Source organism: Haematobia irritans, chromosome 2 (genome assembly GCF_050003625.1).
Source record: "Haematobia irritans isolate KBUSLIRL chromosome 2, ASM5000362v1, whole genome shotgun sequence".
NCBI lineage: Eukaryota > Metazoa > Arthropoda > Insecta > Diptera > Muscidae > Haematobia > Haematobia irritans.
In genome coordinates, this window is record NC_134398.1 from 222,341,018 (window position 1) to 222,362,459 (window position 21,442).

The window sequence follows — 21,442 nt, forward strand, 5'->3', positions numbered from 1 at the left end:
CCACTGCTTAGTCGAAAAGTTGTAAAAATTACCCTAATTTTCCTAAATTTCTAATACATATATATCGAGCGACAAATCATAAATAAACTTTTGCGAAGTGTCCTTAAAATTGCTTCAGATTTAAATGTTTCCCATATTTATACCCTTCACCACTACTGTGGTACAGGGTATAATAAGTTTGTGCATTTGTATGTAACGCCAAGAAGGAAAAGTCTGAGACCCATCGTTTAGTATACCGATCGTCTTAGAATTAAATTCTGAGTCGATTTAGCGATGACCGTCTGTCTGTCTGTCTGTCCGTCTGTCTGTTGATGTATTTTTGTGTGCAAAGTACAGCTCGCAGTTTTAGTCCGATTGTCCCAAAATTTGGTATAGGGTCCTGTTTCGGCTCAAAGACGATCCCTATTGATTTTGGAAAAAATCGGTTCAGATTTAGATATAGCTGCCATATATATTTTTCACCGATCTGGTCATAATTGGCGTGTATATCAACCGATCTTCCTCAAATTCCGTATATCCGAATATATTACGAGTCTCGAATAACTTGCAAAATATCAGCCAAATCGGTTCAGATTTAGATATAGCTCCCATATAAAGCTTTCGCCCGATTTACACTCATTTGCCCACAGAGGCCAATTTTTTGCTCCGATTTAGTTGAAATTTTGCACAGGGAGTATAATTAGCATTGTAGCTATGCGTGCCAAATTTGGTTGAAATCGGTTCAGATTTAGATATAGCTCCCTAAACTTCTAATACATATATATCGAGCGATAATTCATAAATAAACTTTTTCGAAGTTTCCTTAAAATTGCTTCAGATTTAAACGTTTCCCATATTATTTTTTACTAACATTGTGTTCCACCCTAGTGCATTAGCCGACTTAAATTTTGAGTCTATAGATTTTGTAGAAGTCTATCAAATTCTTCCAGATCGAATGATATTTAAATGTATGTATTTGGGACAAACCTTTATATATAGCCCCCAACACATTTGACGGATGTGATATGGTATCGAAAATTTAGATCTACAAAGTGGTGCAGGGTATAATATAGTCGGCCCCGCCCGACTTTAGACTTTCCTTACTGGTTTTAAATTATGATGGATTTTTTTACAGCTGAGCCTATTCTTTTACTTTTTTCAAAAAAACTTGCCAAAAAATTTATTGGGGATTTTTGTGGGGAATTTTAAATTAATTTGGGTTTTTTTGGGGATGAAAGCGTCCTATTTTGGGGGACAAGAGCCCGAAAAATACTGGCAACACTGGACAGGGGTACACTACTCTAAGTGGTTTCACCGTAATGTTAAACGTCGTTCAGGTTTCGCTATAAAAAGGAGGTCCCTTGTCATTGAGCATTGAACATGGAATCGGACTATGTCTAACCTAACATAAAATTGACGAAGACCTTCAACTAAAAGAACAAATTTTTAGTATAATCAAATTCTATTAGAAATGTTTACCAACCCGAGGCTACCATCAAATCTCATACCGAACCGGAAGCTAAAGCTGTTACAGAACCCAGGACGGTTACCGGTCTATTGTCGATACCTAAGTTGAGGTCAGTCCACTTATACGATTCATTCTCGAGTCAGCAAAAATAGCCAACCGTAGTCTTACGAAGCCGTTTAAAAGCCGAAGAGCTCAGAAATTCCCGACCAACTACATATATACAAACTCAACATTTCCTTATTACCTAAGAAACCAAATTCTCATCAACTACAGATAATCTGGGAATTAATCATACTCCCGATGAAAAAGGAACCGAAGAACTCACCTAAAAGCTCCGTGGCAAATTCTTTGTCACAAGGAGTTGTGAAGTAATTATGAAATTTTCCCATCAATATATATAATAACAATAGAGCCAGTATTTTGTAGTAGACATGGAATTTTCATTAATTAAAACAATTCTAATATGGCCCTGTAAATTCAATGTGAATTTGTTGCTAACATCAAGTGTTTTCCATGCGTCTATACCACATTTATATAAAACTTCCAAAGACTATAACTTCGGCCACTTACAACAGCCATTGATAGTCATCAATTTACCCACAGATTTTGTTTTTCCGTTCATTTTATAACAAACAAAAAAATGAAATCATTATTAGTTATTTATTTAATTTTTGTATCCCCCACTCCACGCTGCATTATTTCGTGTATATGGACTTGTTAAATTTTTCTTTTAATAAATTTGTCAAAGTAAAATATTTCTGTTTGTCTGCAGTTAATAAAGAACTCGTACTGATCGCACGGGTCTACCCGTAGCAATGTGGCAGGGCAGGCAGGCAGTCAGTCAGGCCACTAGGTAACCAGCATTCGATCTTATCGCAGCCAGACTCGCCTTTTTTTCTATTCTCCCCAAAAGACATTTGAAGTCACTTAGCCAACAAAGATTTTCATGAACTCCCCTTGCAGTGTGCATATGTTTATGTAACTCGTGTCGTTATTTTCGTGTATTTTAATAAACTTAAAAAACAACTTTTTTTGTATTCTGTGAGATTTTTTTGTTTCAATATTTTATTTAATAAATTTCAGAAAAAAGAATTAAAATAATATTGTTGTTAAGTATTTGCTTGCACACACCAGACAAAAAAAAGTATTACAGCCAATAACATGCAAAATCTGTTGTGCATGAGACAAAGATTTAAGACTGAAAAATATCAACATTCTTTACACTTAAAGAAATTTTAGAAAATATATGACTGCATTGCAAACGGTTTAGGTCAGGGTCAGGGATTTTGAAGTTTTATCGATATATCGCAAGAATTTGGCTATATATTAAATTGTGTTCTTGAACATTTTATAAATTTAGTATTTTTCTGATTTATTTAAAATTGATATAATCATTGCATTTGTCAAAAATAACATAGTTAAAAATGACAAAATTGAAAAGCCATTACAAATACAATTTGACTAAAACATTTGTATTTTAAATATAAAGTAACCACAAAATTAATAATTTATGAGAAATAATAATTATGAAAAAAATAATATTTATGAGGAAAGATTATATTTTATGACAAATGCGTCTTCTTTGCTATGCAATTTATCGGGATTCTATATCTTTGGAAATTTAGTAATAAAATGTGGATAAATGGTAATAAGGTCCGAAAACCCATTTCTCCACCAGGATCTATCGAGTAATGGTCTCAAATCCACGGAATGGAAAACTGTGCAGCAACAAAAAATTGGAAGTTGTTCCAAAAACATTAAAACGCACCCCAGATTTTTTTTTATATAATTATATTTTTCTAAAACAAAATGCTTAAAATGTGAAAAAATATTGGTATTTTAAATATAGAGTACCGCAAAATAAATAATTTTTGATAACTAATAATTATCAGAAAAAATAATAATTTTACGGGGAACATTATAATTAATGACAAATGCGTCTTCTTTGCTATGCAAATATATTTTATTTTAAAAATAATATGGGTATAAGTGACAAAAAAAAATAAATAAAAATATAATTTGAATAATACATTTATGTTTTAAACATCTTCAAAATAAAAAAAATTTAAGAAATAATAATTACGCAAAAAATTATAATTTTTGAGAAAACATAATTTATGTATATAAATATTTTAAAAATAAAAAATCTTTGTGAGTGCGACAATATATTTTTTTCAAGGTACGTAGCACGGAGAAAAAAATGTCGCCATAATATTTCCACTAAAAAATTGAATGAAGTTTGAAACGTAATCAGTTAAAAAACAAGTAAGGAAAGTCTAAAGTCGGGCGGGGTCGACTATATTATACCCTGCACCACTTTGTAGATCTAAATTTTCGATACCATATCACATCCGTCAAATGTGTTGGGTGCTATATATAAAGGTTTGTCCCAAATACATACATTTAAAAATCACTCGATTTGGACAGAATTTGATAGACTTTTACAAAATCTAGAGACTCAAAATTTAAGTTGGCTAATGCACTAGGGTGGAACACAATTTTAGTAAAAAAAAATATGGGAAACATTTAAATCTCAAGCAATTTTAAGGAAACTTCTCAAAAGTTTATTTATGATTTATCGCTCGATATATATGTATTAGAAGTTTAGGAAAATTAGAATCATTTTTACAACTTTTCGACTAAGCAGTGGCGATTTTACAAGGAAAATGTTGGTATTTTGACCATTTTTGTCGAAATCGGAAAAACATATATATGGGAGCTATATGTAAATCTGAACCGATTTCAATCAAATTTGGCACACATGATTATATTACTAATTGTACTCCTAGTGCAAAATTTCAACCAAATTGGGCCAAAACTCTGGCTTCTGGGACCATATAAGTCCATATCGGGCGAAAAATATATATGGAAGCTATATCTCAATCTGAACCGATTTCACTCAAATTTGGCACACATGACTATACTATCAATTGAACTAATTGTGCAAAATTTCAAGCTAATCGGGATAAAACTCTGGCTTTTAGGACCATATTAGTCCATATCGGGTGAAAGATATATATGGGAGCTATATCTAAATCTGAACCGATTTCAATCAAATTTTGCACACTCGACTAATTGTACTACTAGTGCAAAATTTCAACCAAATTCGGCAAAAAAGCTGGCTTCTGAGGCCATATAAGTCGATATCGGGCGAAAGATATATATGGGAGCTATATCTAAATCTGAACCGATTTCAATCAAATTTTGCACACTTGACTATACGACTAAGTGTTATGTTTGTACAAAATTTCAAGCAAATCGGTATAAAACTCTGGCTGCTGGGTAAATTGCGACCAAGACTTTGATCACAAAAATGTGTTCACAGACAGACAGGACGGACGGACAGACGGACATGGTTATATCGACTCAGGGACCCACCCTGATCATTATTGCCAAAGACACCATGTGTCTATCTCGTCTCCTTCTGGGTGTTACAAACATATGCACTAACTTATACCCTGTTCCACAGTGTGGCACAGGGTATAATTAAGTGATAAATTTTAATCAAAATAAAAAACGAAGTCTTTTATTGACTTTGTACAATTGAAAAAATTCAAGTTTTTAAATAAAATATTAATTATCCTAAATAAAACTTTAATTAAATCAAAACCAATTTAAAAATCAATATTAGTAATAATAAGCTTCTATATGCTTACTAGAATCATCAAATTTTGTCTCAAATGCAAAGAAAAATAAACAATATTAAATCATGCTCCAAAATGAAAATAAAATTTTAAGGTAAAACAGTTATAAATAAATAAACAATTGATTTATTTATTTATCAAAAATAATGGCAAAAATCCATTAAGTTTTTAATTGAACCAATTAAAACATTAATTGAAAGTGTTGAGAAAATCAATCAATTTTTTAAATCAAGAATTTACTAAAAATCGCAAGAATTTACTAAAAAATAAAGTTATTTAATTTCATCATTAAAGAGAACTACACAGCAATCCCTCGATTTACGTCGCCTCGGTTTACGTTGTTTCGATTTACGTCATCGTTATTGTGCCAATTTTATCAGAAACGCCTTCCATAAATGAAATAAATACCAACGATGATGACATGGAAACATTTATTTTTGAAATTCTTACCGAATATTCGTCAAATTCTGATTGATATTGCATATATAACGCAGTTGTCAAAGTGGCGATGTTTTTTTATATGTATACAACGTAACGTCTTTTCATTTATTTATGAACTTAATTTGTAAACCCTGATATTTTTGAATAATGAATGGTTAAAATAAATAAATATATATATATATATACATAAAATATATTTATGTTTTTTTATGAATAAAAGACTGAATTACCTTAATTTTTGAAGTTTTTTTATTATACACAGAAAAAAATATCACCAAAATATTTCCAATTAAAAAGTTAATTGAAGTTGAATATTTTTTCAATTAATAAATTAATTGATACAACTAACTTTTTAATCAAGATAGAACATAAAGTTAATTAAGTCAATGATTGAAAATTTTAAAATTTTTAATTAAAAAATTAATTGATACAATTAACTTTTTAATCAAATTCGGAAGACTAAGTCCGTTAAAAAAAGTGATGAACATTTCTTAATCCAAATAAAAACTCTAAGCCAATTCAGAAAGTAATTGAAAATAGCTACCTTTTTAAATAAAAAATTAATTGGGGTTTGCATTCAAAATCAATTAAATTTTTAATTGAATCAATTAAAAAATTAATTGAAAATTGCTAATGACATCACTTAATATTTTAATCAAGAATTTTTTCTATGCCCAATTAAAACTGTGATTGATACTATCATTTCAATTAAAAAATTAATTGGATCAATTAATTTCGTGATTGAATCAGAAAAAAATTTTTTTGTGTGTACACGCACATATCTATATAATTAAATGGACTTAGTAGTAGTATTAGCAATTTTTAATTCGATTAACGTCGTCAAATTCCGGAATGATGACGTAAATCGAGGGATTACTGATTTGCAAATTTTTAAGGTTTATAGGTTTTAAGATTCCGAATATCGAAACATGGCGGGACTATCATGTTCATGATTGAAGCGAGTTATTTAAAAACAAGTATATACGGCCGTAAGTTCAGCCAGGCCGAAGCTTATGTACCCTCCACCATGGATTGCGTAGAAACTTCTACTGCATCGAATTACTTGGGTAGCGGTAACACTTGCCGATGGCAAGGTATGTTATCTTTAAACTTCCTAGCACCGTCTCCTAAATTTTAAGGTAGTCCATACGTGGTATATATTAAACTAAAAACGGCCGAATCAATGCGTATATAACATAATTAAGTTTGACAATATTTTCTATAAAAATAAAATTTTGACAAAAGTTTCTATAGAAATAAAATTTTGAGAACATTTTCTATAGAAGTAAAATTTGGACAAAATTTTCTATAGAAATAAAAAATTCTATAGAAATAAAAAAAAAAATGACAAAATTTTCTATAGAAATAAAAATTTGACAAAATTTTCTATAGAAATAAAATTTTGACAAAATTTTCTATAGAAATAAAAATTTGACAAAATTTTCTATAGAAATAAAATTTTGACAAAATTTTCTATAGAAATAAAATTTTAACAAAATTTTCTATAGAAATAAAATTTTGACAAAATTTTCTATACAAATAAAATTTTGACAAAATTTTCTATAGAAATAAAATTTTGACAAAATTTTCTATAGAAATAAAATTTTGACAAAATTTTCTATAGAAATAAACTTTTGACAAAATTTTCTATAGAAATAAAATTTTGACAAAATTTTCTATAAAAATAAAATTTTGACAAAATTTTCTATAGAAATAAAATTTTGAGAACATTTTCTATAGAAGTAAAATTTGGACAAAATTTTCTATAGAAATAAAAAATTCTATAGAAATAAAAAAAATGACAAAATTTTCTATAGAAATAAAAATTTGACAAAATTTTCTATAGAAATAAAATTTTGACAACATTTTCTATAGAAATAAAAATTTGACAAAATTTTCTATAGAAATAAAATTTTGACAAAATTTTCTATAGAAATAAAATTTTAACAAAATTTTCTATAGAAATAAAATTTTGACAAAATTTTCTATACAAATAAAATTTTGACAAAATTTTCTATAGAAATAAAATTTTGACAAAATTTTCTATAGAAATAAAATTTTGACAAAATTTTCTATAGAAATAAAATTTTGACAAAATTTTCTATAGAAATAAACTTTTGACAAAATTTTCTATAGAAATAAAATTTTGACAAAATTTTCTATAAAAATAAAATTTTGACAAAATTTTCTATAGAAATAAAATTTTGACAAAATTTTCTATAGAAATAAAAATTTGACAAAATTTTCTACAGAAATAAACTTTTGACAAAATTTTCTATAGAAATAAAATTTTGCCAAAATTTTCTATAGAAATAAAATTTGACAACATTTTCTATAGGAATAAAATTTTGATAAAATTTTCTATAGAAATAAAATTTTGACAAAAATTTTCTATAAAAATAAAATTTTGACAAAATTTTCTATAGAAATAAAATTTTGAAAAAATTTTCTATAGAAATAAAATTTTGACAACATTTTATATAGGAATACAATTTTGATAAAATTTTCTATAGAAATAAAAATTTGACAAAATTTTCTATAGAAATAAAATGTTGGTAGATTGTTTTTGGCTCGAGTTGCAACCATGATTATGAACCGATATGGACCAAATTTTGTGTGATTGGGGATCGGCTATATATAACTATAGACCGATATGGACCAATTTTGGCATGGTTATTAGCGACCATATACTAACACTACGTTCCAAATTTCAACCTGATCGGATGAATTTTGCTTCTCCAAGAGGCTATGGAGATCAAATCTGGGGAACGGTTTATATGGGGGCGATATATAATTATTGACCGATATGGACCAATTTTCGCATGGTTGTTAGAGACCACGTACTAACACCACGTTCCAAATTTTAACCGGATCGGATTTAGCTCTTCTAAGAGGCTCCGAAGGACAAATCTGGGGATCGGTTTATATGGGGGCTATATATAATTATTGACCGATATGGATAAAATTCGGATAAAATTTGCTTCTCTTAGAGGATGCGCAAACAAATCTGGGGATCGGTTTATATGGGAGATATAATTATGGACTTATATGGGTTATATAATTATGGACTGGTATGGGCCAATTTTGCTAGATACCATATATTTACACCATTTAGCAAATTTCAGCCAGATCAGATGAAACATGCTACTTTTAGAGGCTCCGCAAGCCAAATCTGGGGGTCCGTTTATATGGGAGCTATACGTAAAAGTGTCAAGTTTGAAGTCGATAGCTTGTTTCGTTCGGAAGTTAGCGGACGGACGGTCGGACATGCTTAGATCGACTCAGAATTTCACCACGACCCAGAATATATACTTCATGAAGTCTTAGAGCCATATTTCGATGTGTTTCAAGCGGAATGACAAATTTAATACACCCCCCGTCCTATGATGGAGGGTATAAAAATAATTGTATCCATTAATTTTTTGATTGAATCAGAAATTCATTTCTTTCTGTGTATTAAACAACATTTTGTTGTTTCTTATTTTTATTTCAACTGTTTTTGTTTTTTCTTATTTTCATTTGGATCCCATAACATTTGAATCGTGTGGTAATTTGGTAAAACATTCATAACGTGTCATTTTTACGCTTTAACACGGTGTCCCACAGCCGGCGAGTGTTAACGTCAATTCTGCCGGTGTGGCATACAAGCCTGCAAAAATCACCATCACCACTTTTGATTTCTTCTTAACTCTCAAGACCTTGCCGAGCACCTGCACTAAGCACAGTAAAAAAGACCAAACCATTGATTGGTGTTTGAGGCAAAGAGAGGTGCTTAGATATTTAAGTTAAGATTATTTGACCGTGTACCAAACACCACCATCACATAAGCGACTGTTAAATTGGAACAACAGTGAAAAATCAAGATTTGTTTTGTGACAGATGTATTAATAAGAATATCAATAGAATTTATAGGTTTTCAGAAAAGAATTAATTTTTATTAGTAATTAGATTGATTCATCTTAGTTTCAGTAGATTGTAATATTTCCAGCCCTTTACTAGGCTACAAAATATTAACCTAAATCGACTGATGTTTATAAGCAAAAAAAAAAAAAAAATAAAATAAAATAAAATAAAAGAATGTTCGTCCTTAGGCCTTTTACTTTTAAATTTAATCCAAATCTTCTCTTCTAGAGATGGGCTTAGTTTTCACTTCACAAAAAGTTATTTTGGGGCGATATATAAAACTCCTTTGTTATACCAATTTTTTGTAGTTAATTTAAAATTTCGGAATTTAAATAATGTGCAAAAAAACCTTAAGAACAAATAAAATAATATAAATTTCCAAAAAATATTTGAGTACGAAAATCCATTTGTCGACGAGCATCATAGCCCCAAACCCACGAAATGGCAAACTTGGTATAGTCTTTGGTGCATCTTATATAGGCCGTGCAGCGAAATCTCAGCGATCTTCTCATCTCTTTCCAATTTTAATGTTTAGAAAAAGATAATAATATGAAAGTTGCTAGGATTTGAGGACAAACTGAATGTGATGAATTTACAAAATAATTCGCGCGCGCGAATAAGATGAAATGGAACGACCGAAAAAGGGACATCAATAAAATAGTAGCAGCTCCATCACCCATATTATTTATTATTTCAGTTACTGGGGTGGAACACAAAGAGACTGTATGCCAAATCGGCTTTCATAATAATTGTTTGCTAAAATATCTTTTCCGGCACACTTTCTTTCCACTCATATGTTCCGATTTGGCAAATAGTGCTATGAGTTCTTGGGGGCTTTGTGGAGCGTTTGGCACCACGAGATCTGCACTGTCTTTCTAGTTATGGCATTTTGAATTAAATACCGTACGTATTTAGTTAACCAAAATTGGGGATCAAAACTACTTCATTTAGGATACTTTTCGATTTGTATTCCAACATTCATTATACCCTACGCCACACTGTGGAACAGGGTATTATAAGTTAGTGCATATGTTTGTAACACCCAGAAGGAGACGAGATAGACACATGGTGTCTTTGGCAATAATGCTCAGGGTGGGTCCCTGAGTCGATATAACCATGTCCGTCTGTCCGTCCGTCTGTCTGTGAACACATTTTTGTGATCAAAGTCTAGATCGAAATTTAAGTCCAATTGCCTTCAAATTCGGCACATGTTCCTAATTTGGGTCAGAATAGAACCCTATTGATTTTGGAAAAAAACGGTTCAGATTTAGATATAGCTCCCATATATATCTTTCGCCCGATATGCACTAATATGGACCCAGCAGCCAGAGTTTTACACAGATTTGCTTGAAATTTTGTACAAACGTAACACTTAGTCGTATAGTCAAGTGTGCAAAATTTGATTGAAATCGGTTCAGATTTAGATATAGCTCCTATATATATCTTTCGCCCGATATGGACTAATATGGTCCTAAAAGCCAGAGTTTTGGCCCAATTTGGTTGAAATTTTGCACAGGGAGTAGATTTAGCATTGTAGCTATGTGTGCCAAATTTGGTTGAAATCGATTCAGATTTTGATATAACTCCCATATATATCATTCGCCCGATATGGACTTATATGGACCCAGAAGTCAGAGTTTTATTCCGATTAGCTTGAAATTGTGCACAAGGAGTACAATTGGTAGTGTAGTCATGTGTGCCAAATTTGATTGAAGTCAGTTCAGATTTAGATATAGCTTCCATATATATTTTTCGCCCGATATGGACTTATATGGCCCCAGAAGACAGAGTTTTGGCCCAATATGGACATTCGCCCGATATGGACTTATATGGACCCAGAAGTCAGAGTTTTATTCCGATTAGCTTGAAATTGTGCACAAGGAGTACAATTAGTAATATAGTCATGTGTGCCAAATTTGATTGAAATCGGTTCAGATTTAGATATAGCTCCCATATATATGATTTTCTGATTTCGACAAAAATGGTCCAAATACCATCACTTTCCTTGTTAAATCGCCACTGCGTAGTCGAAAAGTTGTAAAAATGACTCTAATTTTCCTAAACTTCTAATATATATATCGAGGGATAAATCATAAATAAACTTTTGCGAAGTTTCCTTAAAATTGCTTCAGATTTAAATGTTTCCCATATTTTCTACTAAAATTGTGTTCCACCCTAGTGCATTAGCCAACTTAAATTTTGAGTCTATAGATTTTGTAAAAGTCTATCAAATTCTGTCCAAATCGAGTGATATTTAAATGTATGTATTTGGGACAAACCTTTATATATAGCACCCAACACATTTGACGGATGTGATATGGTATCGAAAATTTAGATCTACAAAGTGGTGCAGGGTATATATAGTCGGCCCCGCCCGACTTTAGACTTTCCTTACTTGTTTTCTCCATAAAATATTGGGACATATGACCGCGATGAGGGAGGACATAAAGCCCAAACTAATATTGGACGATGTGACCGCCCAAAAATCATTTTGGGCGATATGTCCGTTGAGGGATGTCCGGTCGCCTATTTTATTTAAATCTGAACTGATTTGCACAAACTTTTAGGCCTCTTGGAAATTTTTTAGGTTTTAAATTTAAGCCTTAAATGCGCACTGTATCTTTTAAAATACAGTGCGCATTTAATAGGTGAGAAAAAATTCTTACCTATTAAAATTTCCTATGAAATCAAGTTGGTTGTATTTAAGATATCATAGCACTATTTCTAAATTTATATTTTCCGGAAAAGTTGTTGTACTTCTGAGTAATCTGCAGTCAAAATTAAACATCAAATTTTGACCAAAAATTCAAAAAAAACTAAATATTTAAAGTTAAATAATATTTACCAGAGATGAAAGTAGTATTGGTAAAAAAGTTGTGTGGAGTAAACATATCTATATTCTCTACTAAAATCAAATTGTTTATTTGTAAATAAAAAAACCTTTCATTAGCACCGTATGTTTAAAGATACAAACACTATTTTTTTAAAAAAAACAGATACATTTTTTTTTGAAAAAATGTGGTATGCAGATTTTCTTTATTTACCATATTGCATGCTATATATTTTTTTAAGAGGAATCGGTGACCTTCTGCTTCTAAGGGTTAAATCCGGGCGGATTTATGGAGAGTATTGAAATCTAAAGCCAGTACTTCCTGTGCAAAATAATAAAACTTTGGCTTCTCGAGTCATATAAGCGCATATCGGGCGAAAGATGTATGCACCCAGAGAAGGAATATGATCACCTCAACCATGTTTCGAGAGCGAAATGTTATTTTAGGACGGAGAACATGTAACATGTTTGCGACAACCATGTTATTTTCTCAAAAAGCATATGTCTGACTTTGGCAACCATGTATATGTTTGCCGAGAAGACAACATTTTTGCGACATTTCCATGGTCACCGTCCAAAAATAACATTTTGCTCTCGAAACAGGGTTGAGGTGATCATATTCCTTCTCTGCGTGTGGGAAAGATATATGTGGGAACTATATCTATATCTCAACCGATTTCAACAAAATTTTGGCAGATATAGCGAGATTGTCAATTCTACTCTTTGTATAAGATTTAAAGCAAATCAGGAAAAAAACTCTGGTTTCTGGGGCCATGTGAGGAAAATTTCATTATGCTATGGACAATTTCGAAAAAATAATAAAATTTAACCACAAACGAAAAATAATTTTTTTTTTGCAAATACCAATAAGTTCAATTTAGCGATAGTTTAGGTACGGATTTTTTTTCAATGTGCTAAAGATAGCTAGGTTTTGAGTATGAAAGAAAATCATAATAAATTTAATTTTAATCAATCGGTTTATAAATGAATATCATATTAAAATCCCAACTCAGATATACCAAGCAAATGCATCTATTTGTGCCAGCTAAAATTTTGATTTACACAACTGCTTTCTAGTTTAGTATATTTCCAAATTTAACTATTTTAGCTGTATCTAAAAATGTATTTGCAAAAAGCCAATTTCATATCCCGGTCACTGGGTTAATTTCTCCAAACATCTAATTCATGTTATTTACTTTAGAGCTATTTATTTGACTCATAAATACCATTAACTTATTACATCTTCGGGGCAGTAGCTCCACCTCTCGTTAACTAAAGTGATTTGATTTTCCTGAAATTAAGGAACAATCTAGTCATGACTTTGCATCTGTGTGTGAGAACGCACGAGTGAAAAAAATTCATTCTTTATTAGGATGTTGATACTTAAAATTGGTTTATCTATGCTTTCAGTCATAAATGATCACAGTAATTCTTTGTTACTCTTTTTTTTATTGTAACTGGCTCTTTCTTTCGCATTTTTACACCATTTCCTTGTAAATTCTTAAACTTGACAATCGATGCAAATAGAACAATAAACGAAATAGAAACTCCCTAGGATTTCGCTCAATTGTCCAGAGTAAACATATATGGCACCAGTTATCTCTCGCCCAAATTTTAGAGCTGGATGTAAGTCAAACGGATCCACCATGGTGCAATGGTTACTCTGCCTGCCTTGCGTTCACAGGGTTGTGGACTCAAACCCAGTTTCGACGAAATACCAAAAAGTTTTTCAGCGGTAGATTATCCCCTTTCAGCAATTCAGGTAGAATTTCTGACGCAAAGATTAAGAAGTTTCTTTTAATTATTTTTTTATTTTAAAGAAATTTGTCCTTAATGAGTGCAAATTACGTATCTTAACCCTTAGCACACCGATTCCTCTGAAAAAAATATATAATCTACAAAATGGTTAAAAAAGAACATCTGTATACCACATGTTTTCAAAAATATTTTTTATAGTGGTTGCATCTTAAAAAATACAGTGCGCAACTAAGTTTTTAACTACAAATAAACAATTTGATTTTAGTAGAGAGTAGTAGAAATATTTTTACATTACACTGTTTTTTTTTTACCATCATTACTTTCTGGTAAATGTTATTTAACTTCCAATTTGTAGTTTTTAGAATTTATTTTTCAAAATTTGATTTTCGCACATTTCAAAAATAATTCTCTTTTAAATTTGAATTTTGGGCAGTTGAAAATCATGTTAACGACAACTTAGATATCCAAATTCGAACTCGATTACAAGTAGAAATTATGGTTTGTTTCCAATAAAAAGTCTTCCAAATAAAGCGTAAAAAAAACAAGTATATACGGCCGTAAGTTCTGCCAGGGCAAAGCTTATGTACCCTCCACCATGGATTGCGCAGAAACTTCTACTAAATACTGTAATCCACAATCGAATTACTTGGGTTGCGGTAACACTTGCAAATGGCATGGTATCTCAAAACTTCTTAACACCGTCTTCTAAATTGTAAGTTAGTCCATACGTTGTATATATTAGACAAGAAAGGTAAGTCTGCAAATAATTACGAACCGATATGGACTATGGAATTAGAGAGCCAGAGTTCAAATATGGAGGTCGCTGTATATGGGGGCCTTGTACAATTATGAACCAATATGGATCAATTTTTGTGTGATTGGGGATCGGTCTATATATAACTATAGATCGATATGGACCTAGTTTGGAATGCTTGTTAGCGGCCATATGTTATACTAGCACAATGTGCAAAATTTCAAGCAGATCGGATGCATTTTGCATCTCCAAAAGGCACCGGAGATCAAATATGGGGATCGGTTTATATGGAAGCTATATATATAATTATGGACCGATATGGACCAATTCCTGCATGGATGTTAGAGACCATATAGTAACACCACGTACCGAATTTTAACCGAATCGGATGTATTTTGCTCTTCCAAGAGGCTCCGGAGGTCAAATCTGGGGATCGGGCTATATGGGGCCTATATATAATTATGGACCGATATGGATCAATTTTTGCATGGTTGTTAGTGATCATTTAATTACACTATGTACCAAAATTCATTCGAATCGGATGAGTTTTGTTCTTCCAAGAGGCTCCGGAGCTCACATTTGGGATCGGTTTATTTGGGGGCTAAATATAATTATGGACCGATGTGGACCAATTTCTGCATGGTTGTTAGAGACCATATACTAACAGCACATACCAAAATTCATTCGGATCGGATGAATTTTGTTCTTCCAAGAGGCTCCGGAGGTCAAATCTGGGGATCGATTTATATGGGGGCTATATATAATTATGGACCGATGTGGACCAATTTTTGCATGGGTATTAGAGACCATATACCAACACCATGTTCCAAATTTCAGTCGGATCCGATGAAATTTGCTTCTCTTAGAGGATCCGCAAGCCAAATTTGGGGATCGGTTTATATGGGGGCTATATATAATTATATACCGATATTGACCAATTTTTGCATGGTTGTTAATAACACCACCTACCAAATTTCAGCCAAATCGGATGAAATTTGCTTCTCTCAGAGGCTCCGCAAGCCAAATCTGGGGGTCCGTTTATATGGGGGCTATATATAATTATGAACCGATGTGGACCAATTTTTGCATGGTTGTTAGATACCATATACTAACAGCATATACCAAAATTCATTCGGATCGGATGAAGTTTGTTCTTCCAAGAGGCTCCGCAATCCAAATCTGGGGGTCCGTCCTATATGGGGGCTATACGTAAAAGTTGATCGATATGGCCCATTTGCAATATCATCCGACCTACATCAATAACAACTACGTACGCCAAGTTTCAAGTCGATAGCTTGTTTCGTTCGGAAGTTAGCGTGATTTCAACAGAAGGACGGACATGCTTAGATCGACTCAGAATTTCATCAACACCCAGAATATATGTACACTTTATGGGGTCTTAGAGCTATATTTCGATGTGTTACAGACGGAATGACAAAGTTAATATCCCCCCCCCCCATCCTATGGTGGAGGGTATAAAAATCTCTTTTTTAAACGATTTTAGCTTTGCAGCCAACATGCAAAAAGTCTATAAATTAAAATTTTGAAGATTTTTTCAGAAGTATTAATGCCAAGTTGACCTTGGTAAAACGAAATTTTCTTTCATGCTACCCAATTTAAAGTCGAATCACTTAACTGGACAAAAGGACTTCATTGAAAAGTCTATCGACTTTTGGTCAAGGAAAAAATTTTATATCATAGAAATGCATGATTTCATGGTCTCAAGATTGGCCTGAAGACAAGCACTGCAGCACTCGTGGACATACACCCTCCTCAGTTAAATGGAAAAAGTGCCCCTAGTAGCCTTACACGTTCATCTGGCTGCAAGTCTAATGAAGGATGTTTGATACAATGATTTATAAGATCATTGTAGTCAACACCATCGAACACTCAGCACTCAGTGATAAGAAAGACGTTCATCACTGTGGTATCACAATGTACTGAATAGTCTAAGTGAGCCTGAAATAAGTTTTTTTTCGCTGCTCCAAGTCTTTTAGACGGAAGACAGATTTTCAGAGCATTTTTTCCAATGTTGCAAATCGTTCAAGAATTGATCGGCTATTTCATAAATACCTGGACCTCATCGCCTCCGTGGCGCAATTGGCTAGCGCGTTCGGCTGTTAACCGAAAGATTGGTGGTTCGAGCCCACCCGGGGGCGCATGGAATCTTTTATTTGTAAGACCATAGAGATTTCGAAATTATATGTTACCATTGAGAACCATAGTCTATCTTTGGATCCACTGGAAAATTTTCCGCTATATAATAAAAATTGATTAAAGCTACAAAAATGGATAATCCATGAAGTTCTGACTTTGACCTAGGAACACTTGGGAAGAGTAGAACTTCAATCTTCTGATACGACTTATTTTCAAAGTACTTTTTCCGATAGTTCAAACTTCAATCAAAGTTTTAATGATTGCAGTGTACTGGCTATATCGCCTCCATGGCGCAATTGACTAGAGCGTTCGGCTGTTAACCGAAAGGTTGGTGGTTAGAGCCCACCCGGGGGCTTATTAAATCTTTTATTTGTAAGACCATAGAGGTTTCGAAAACCACTGTGTGACAAAAGTCTATCGGATTCACTGGATAATTATCCGCTATATGATGAAAATTGATTTAAGCCACAAAAATTGATAATCCAAGAAGTTCTGACCTTGACATAGAATACTTAGAATGTTAAGACCTTCATTATTCAGTTTTTGTTTTTGTAATTCAAACTTCAATCAAATTTTTAATGACTGCAGTGTTCTAATAGGCTACATTGCCTCCGTGGCGCAATTGGCTAGCGCGTTCGGCTGTTAACCGAAAGGTTGGTGGTTCGAGCCCACCCGGGGGCGTACCGAAACTTTTATTAGTGAGACTTTAGAGATTTCGAAAGTTGGTCATTGAAAACAAAACTCTATCTTGGGACTACTGGATCTCGATATGAATCCTAAAGTTCAAAGTCTATTCGTCTATATTCTGATCCACTCGATCGCTATTATTAAAGGGTGATACGGTCAAAATTTGGTCAATATAAACTTGACGTATTTCTTTCAATTTTGCATTTAAAAAACCTGAACACCCTTCATTTTGAAGGTATGTGTGTAGAATGTTGCTCCTATTTTGATTTTGGAATTCACTCTTCAGTTGTCAAAATGCCGTCCAAGCAAGAAGAGCAGCGTATCAAAATTTTGCTCGCGCATCGCGAAAACCCGAGCTTCTCGCACGCAAAGCTGGCAAAATTGCTAAAAGTTGCCAAATCAACCATTACAAATGTAATTAAAGTGTTTGGGGAACGTTTGTCGACAGCCAGGAAGTCTGGATCGGGGGGAAATCGAAAACCGGAAGCCGCTGAGACGACAAAGAGAGTTGCCGGTAGTTTCAAGCGAAACCCTAACCTCTCTCTCCGAGATGCCGCAAATAAGCTGGGTGTATCGTCTACAACCGTGCATCGAGCCAAAAAACGAGCCGGACTATCGACCTACAAGAAGGTAGTGACTCCAAATCGCGATGATAAACAAAATACGACGGCCAAAGCGCGATCCCGGAGGCTGTACACGACGATGCTGACGAAGTTTGACTGCGTGGTAATGGCAGCTTCCGGGACAGGAGTTTTATACGGGAAAAGGAAGTGGAAAGGTAGCAGATATTTTCAAGCACATAAAACTGTCAAAGTTCGCAAAGAAATATCTGGTTTGGCAAGCCATCTGTACCTGTGGCTTGAAAACAGCATTTTCATAGCTTCCGGGACTGTCAACCAAGAAATTTACGTGAAAGAGTGTTTGAATAAACGTCTGCTGCCTTTCCTGAAGAAACATGGTTGTTCCGTACTGTTTTGGCCGGATTTGGCATCCTGCCATTACGGTAAAAAGGCCATGGAGTGGTACGCCGCCAACAACGTGCAGGTGGTTCCCAAAAACAAGAACCCTCCCAACACGCCAGAGCTCCGCCCAATTGAGAAATACTGGGCTATTGTCAAGCGGAACCTAAAGAAGACCAAAAAAACTGCTAAGGACGAGCAGCAGTTCAAGGCAAACTGGCTTTCTGCGGCGAAGAAGGTGGACAAGGTGGCTGTACAAAATCTGATGGCAGGTGTCAAGCGTGAGGCCCGGCAATTCGGATTTGGAAAAGCGAAAGCCTAACTGAAAATTTTTCCTGAATTTTATACTAATTGAACTTGAAAAAGAAATTTAATTTGATTTTTTAAATAAACGACTTCACCGATTTACACGCGTTTTCCCTTGACCAAATTTTGACCGTATCACCCTTTAATATTAACTTCTGATCTTGGTATAGGATTACTTAAGTAAAATATAGCTTGAGATTTCTTTTGCAAAATATTTTCGAAACATTTTTTTGATAATTCTGATAATTAATCAAATTAATCAAAGTTTTAATGACAGTAGTGTTTTTCATTGTAAGTAACCACTCTGGTACTGTGATATGTTTTTTTACAGAAATGAATTATCCCAATAAGAGATTTACCTTTGATGTGGTACATTTCCTTTCATAAGCCTGTCGGAAAGCCATTTCGAAGCATTAAGATGTTCGTTCTTCTGGGAAATGGTGTTCAAAGTATTTATTTTGTATGCAAAATGCTACTTTCTAAGCATTATTTTTATTGGTTGTAATCATATCAAATTATAGATCTTTTTAGTGTGGATATTTCATTATCACCTTGGCAAATCCCATTGGAGTAGTTTTTGAGATAATTCTAAATAGACGAGTTTACTTTAAACTTGCTACCATTTAATAAAAAAATGATTTCTTTAGATAGTAGTTTTCAGTGCTTCACCACATCATCGAATATAATGAAAGCAAAAAACATCGGGTTACCATATAATGGTGGCATTTTAGTTATCTACAACAGTGTGGCATTACAGTTCTGTATTTATGCATAGTTAGATGAAATATTTCTTTCATGGCTGCTATCTTGGTCACAATGATTCCAGCCGCAAAAGACTTTGCTCTTTGGTCGGTGAATGCTGATTAATCCCCAAGGCACTTGTTTCGCACCTTGACGAGCCATATCAATTTTAGCAATCGGCAGAATTAAATTTTAAAACCCATAATTGAGTTTTGCTTTTCATTTAGATTCATATACAGTCTACTTTTCTATGCCCAAGAAAAAGAAAAAAATTCATAATATTGGCAAATAGATGTGGAGAATGTTGTCGTTACAGATGTATAACGCATATTGGAATTTACAAGCAATAATTTATGTATGGAAAGTGAGCTACATGGTGAAAAAAAAACAAGTATATACGGCCGTAAGTTCGGCCAGGCCGAATCTTATGTACCCTCCACCATGGATTGCGTAGAAACTTCTACGAAAGACTGTCATCCTCAATCAAATTACTTGGGTTGTGGTATCGTAAAACTTCTTAACATCGTTTTCTAAATTGTGAGTTAGTCCATACGTGGTATATATTAGATAAAAAAGGTATGTCTAGGTAAGTCTAAGCCAGAATTGCTTATATGGGGGCTATATACAATTATGAACTTGATATGTACCAATTTTTTGTGATTGGGGATCGATTTATCTGAGGGCTATATATAACTATAGACCGTTATGGACTTAGTTAGGCATGGTTGTTAACGGCCATATACTAGCACAACCCAGCAAAAAAAGAGCTTCCAAAACAGTAGTTTGGATCCCCAATCTGTGATCCGGAAGTAGTGCAAACTTGGATCATCTCCAATGAATTTTACATGGGTTTGTCATAGAACGGAAGAACTCCTTTTTGGATCCTTTGCATTGCTTTAGAAGTTGTGCCCTGGAAGTTAATTTGAATGAAGAAATTTAAAAAGCGAAAAAAAACATTTTCAACCAATTTCATTTTTTTTCATGCATATGTTTTATTACACAATTATTTTCCTATTATCTAATTTTTACAATTTGAAAAATTTGTTCGCTCCGACCAGGGGTTGAACCTGGGTTTGCTGGCACCATAACAGAACACCTTAGCACACTCAGCCACCAACGCCATTGAACATAAATCGTCGAAAGGTCAATTCAAATGTTTGTGATATGATCGTAATACGACACCAAGGAATAACATTATAGTTGCTTCTCGAGATGTTCTTTATTAGTATGAACGAAAAAATAAGAAACGCAGGTTCAAATCTCACCAGCGGCAATTTTTTTTATCAAATATTTTTCTAAAAAAATATTTTTTTATGTCATGCATCGTTTTTATTTTTTATTTTCGGCATATATTTTCGTATAAATATATTTTTTCCATTAAAAATCAACAAAAAAAATTAAAAATTCTCGTAATTTGCAAAACCTTCTCAAAAGAACTTCCATGGAAGCGAAAAAGTCAAACGGCACAGGTTCAAATCCCAGCGGGGATGACATTTATTATTTTTTTTTTATTATTTTTTTACTTTTTTTATTAATTTCTATTTTTTTAGTTTTTTTATTAGTTTTCTATTTTATTTGTAAAATTTAATTGTACAAAATTTGCATTTAAAATAACCTGATTGCTTTCTTTTTAATACTTGTCCACAAGGACTGCATCGGAAGTAGAACAAATCATTGGGGGATCCCAAGATGTGCTTTAGAAGAAGTGTTTGTGCACTTGTCCAAAAGGACTGCATCGGAAGTGGAAAAAAATTACTAGGTGATCCCACGATGCGCTTTAGAAGAAATGTTTGTGAAGTTGTCCAAAAGGACTGC

The 21,442-nt window shown here is 33.0% G+C and overlaps 2 non-coding genes across 2 annotated transcripts; both read left to right on the plus strand.

Moving 5' to 3' along the window:
• The first annotated feature begins 16,862 nt into the window (after positions 1-16,862).
• On the plus strand, positions 16,863-16,936 carry TRNAN-GUU (transfer RNA asparagine (anticodon GUU)). Its single transcript has one exon. It is a non-coding gene; the product is annotated as a tRNA-Asn (tRNA).
• Positions 16,937-17,541: 605 nt separating this feature from the next.
• TRNAN-GUU (transfer RNA asparagine (anticodon GUU)) lies at positions 17,542-17,615 on the plus strand. Its single transcript has one exon. It is a non-coding gene; the product is annotated as a tRNA-Asn (tRNA).
• The last annotated feature ends 3,827 nt before the right edge of the window (positions 17,616-21,442 follow it).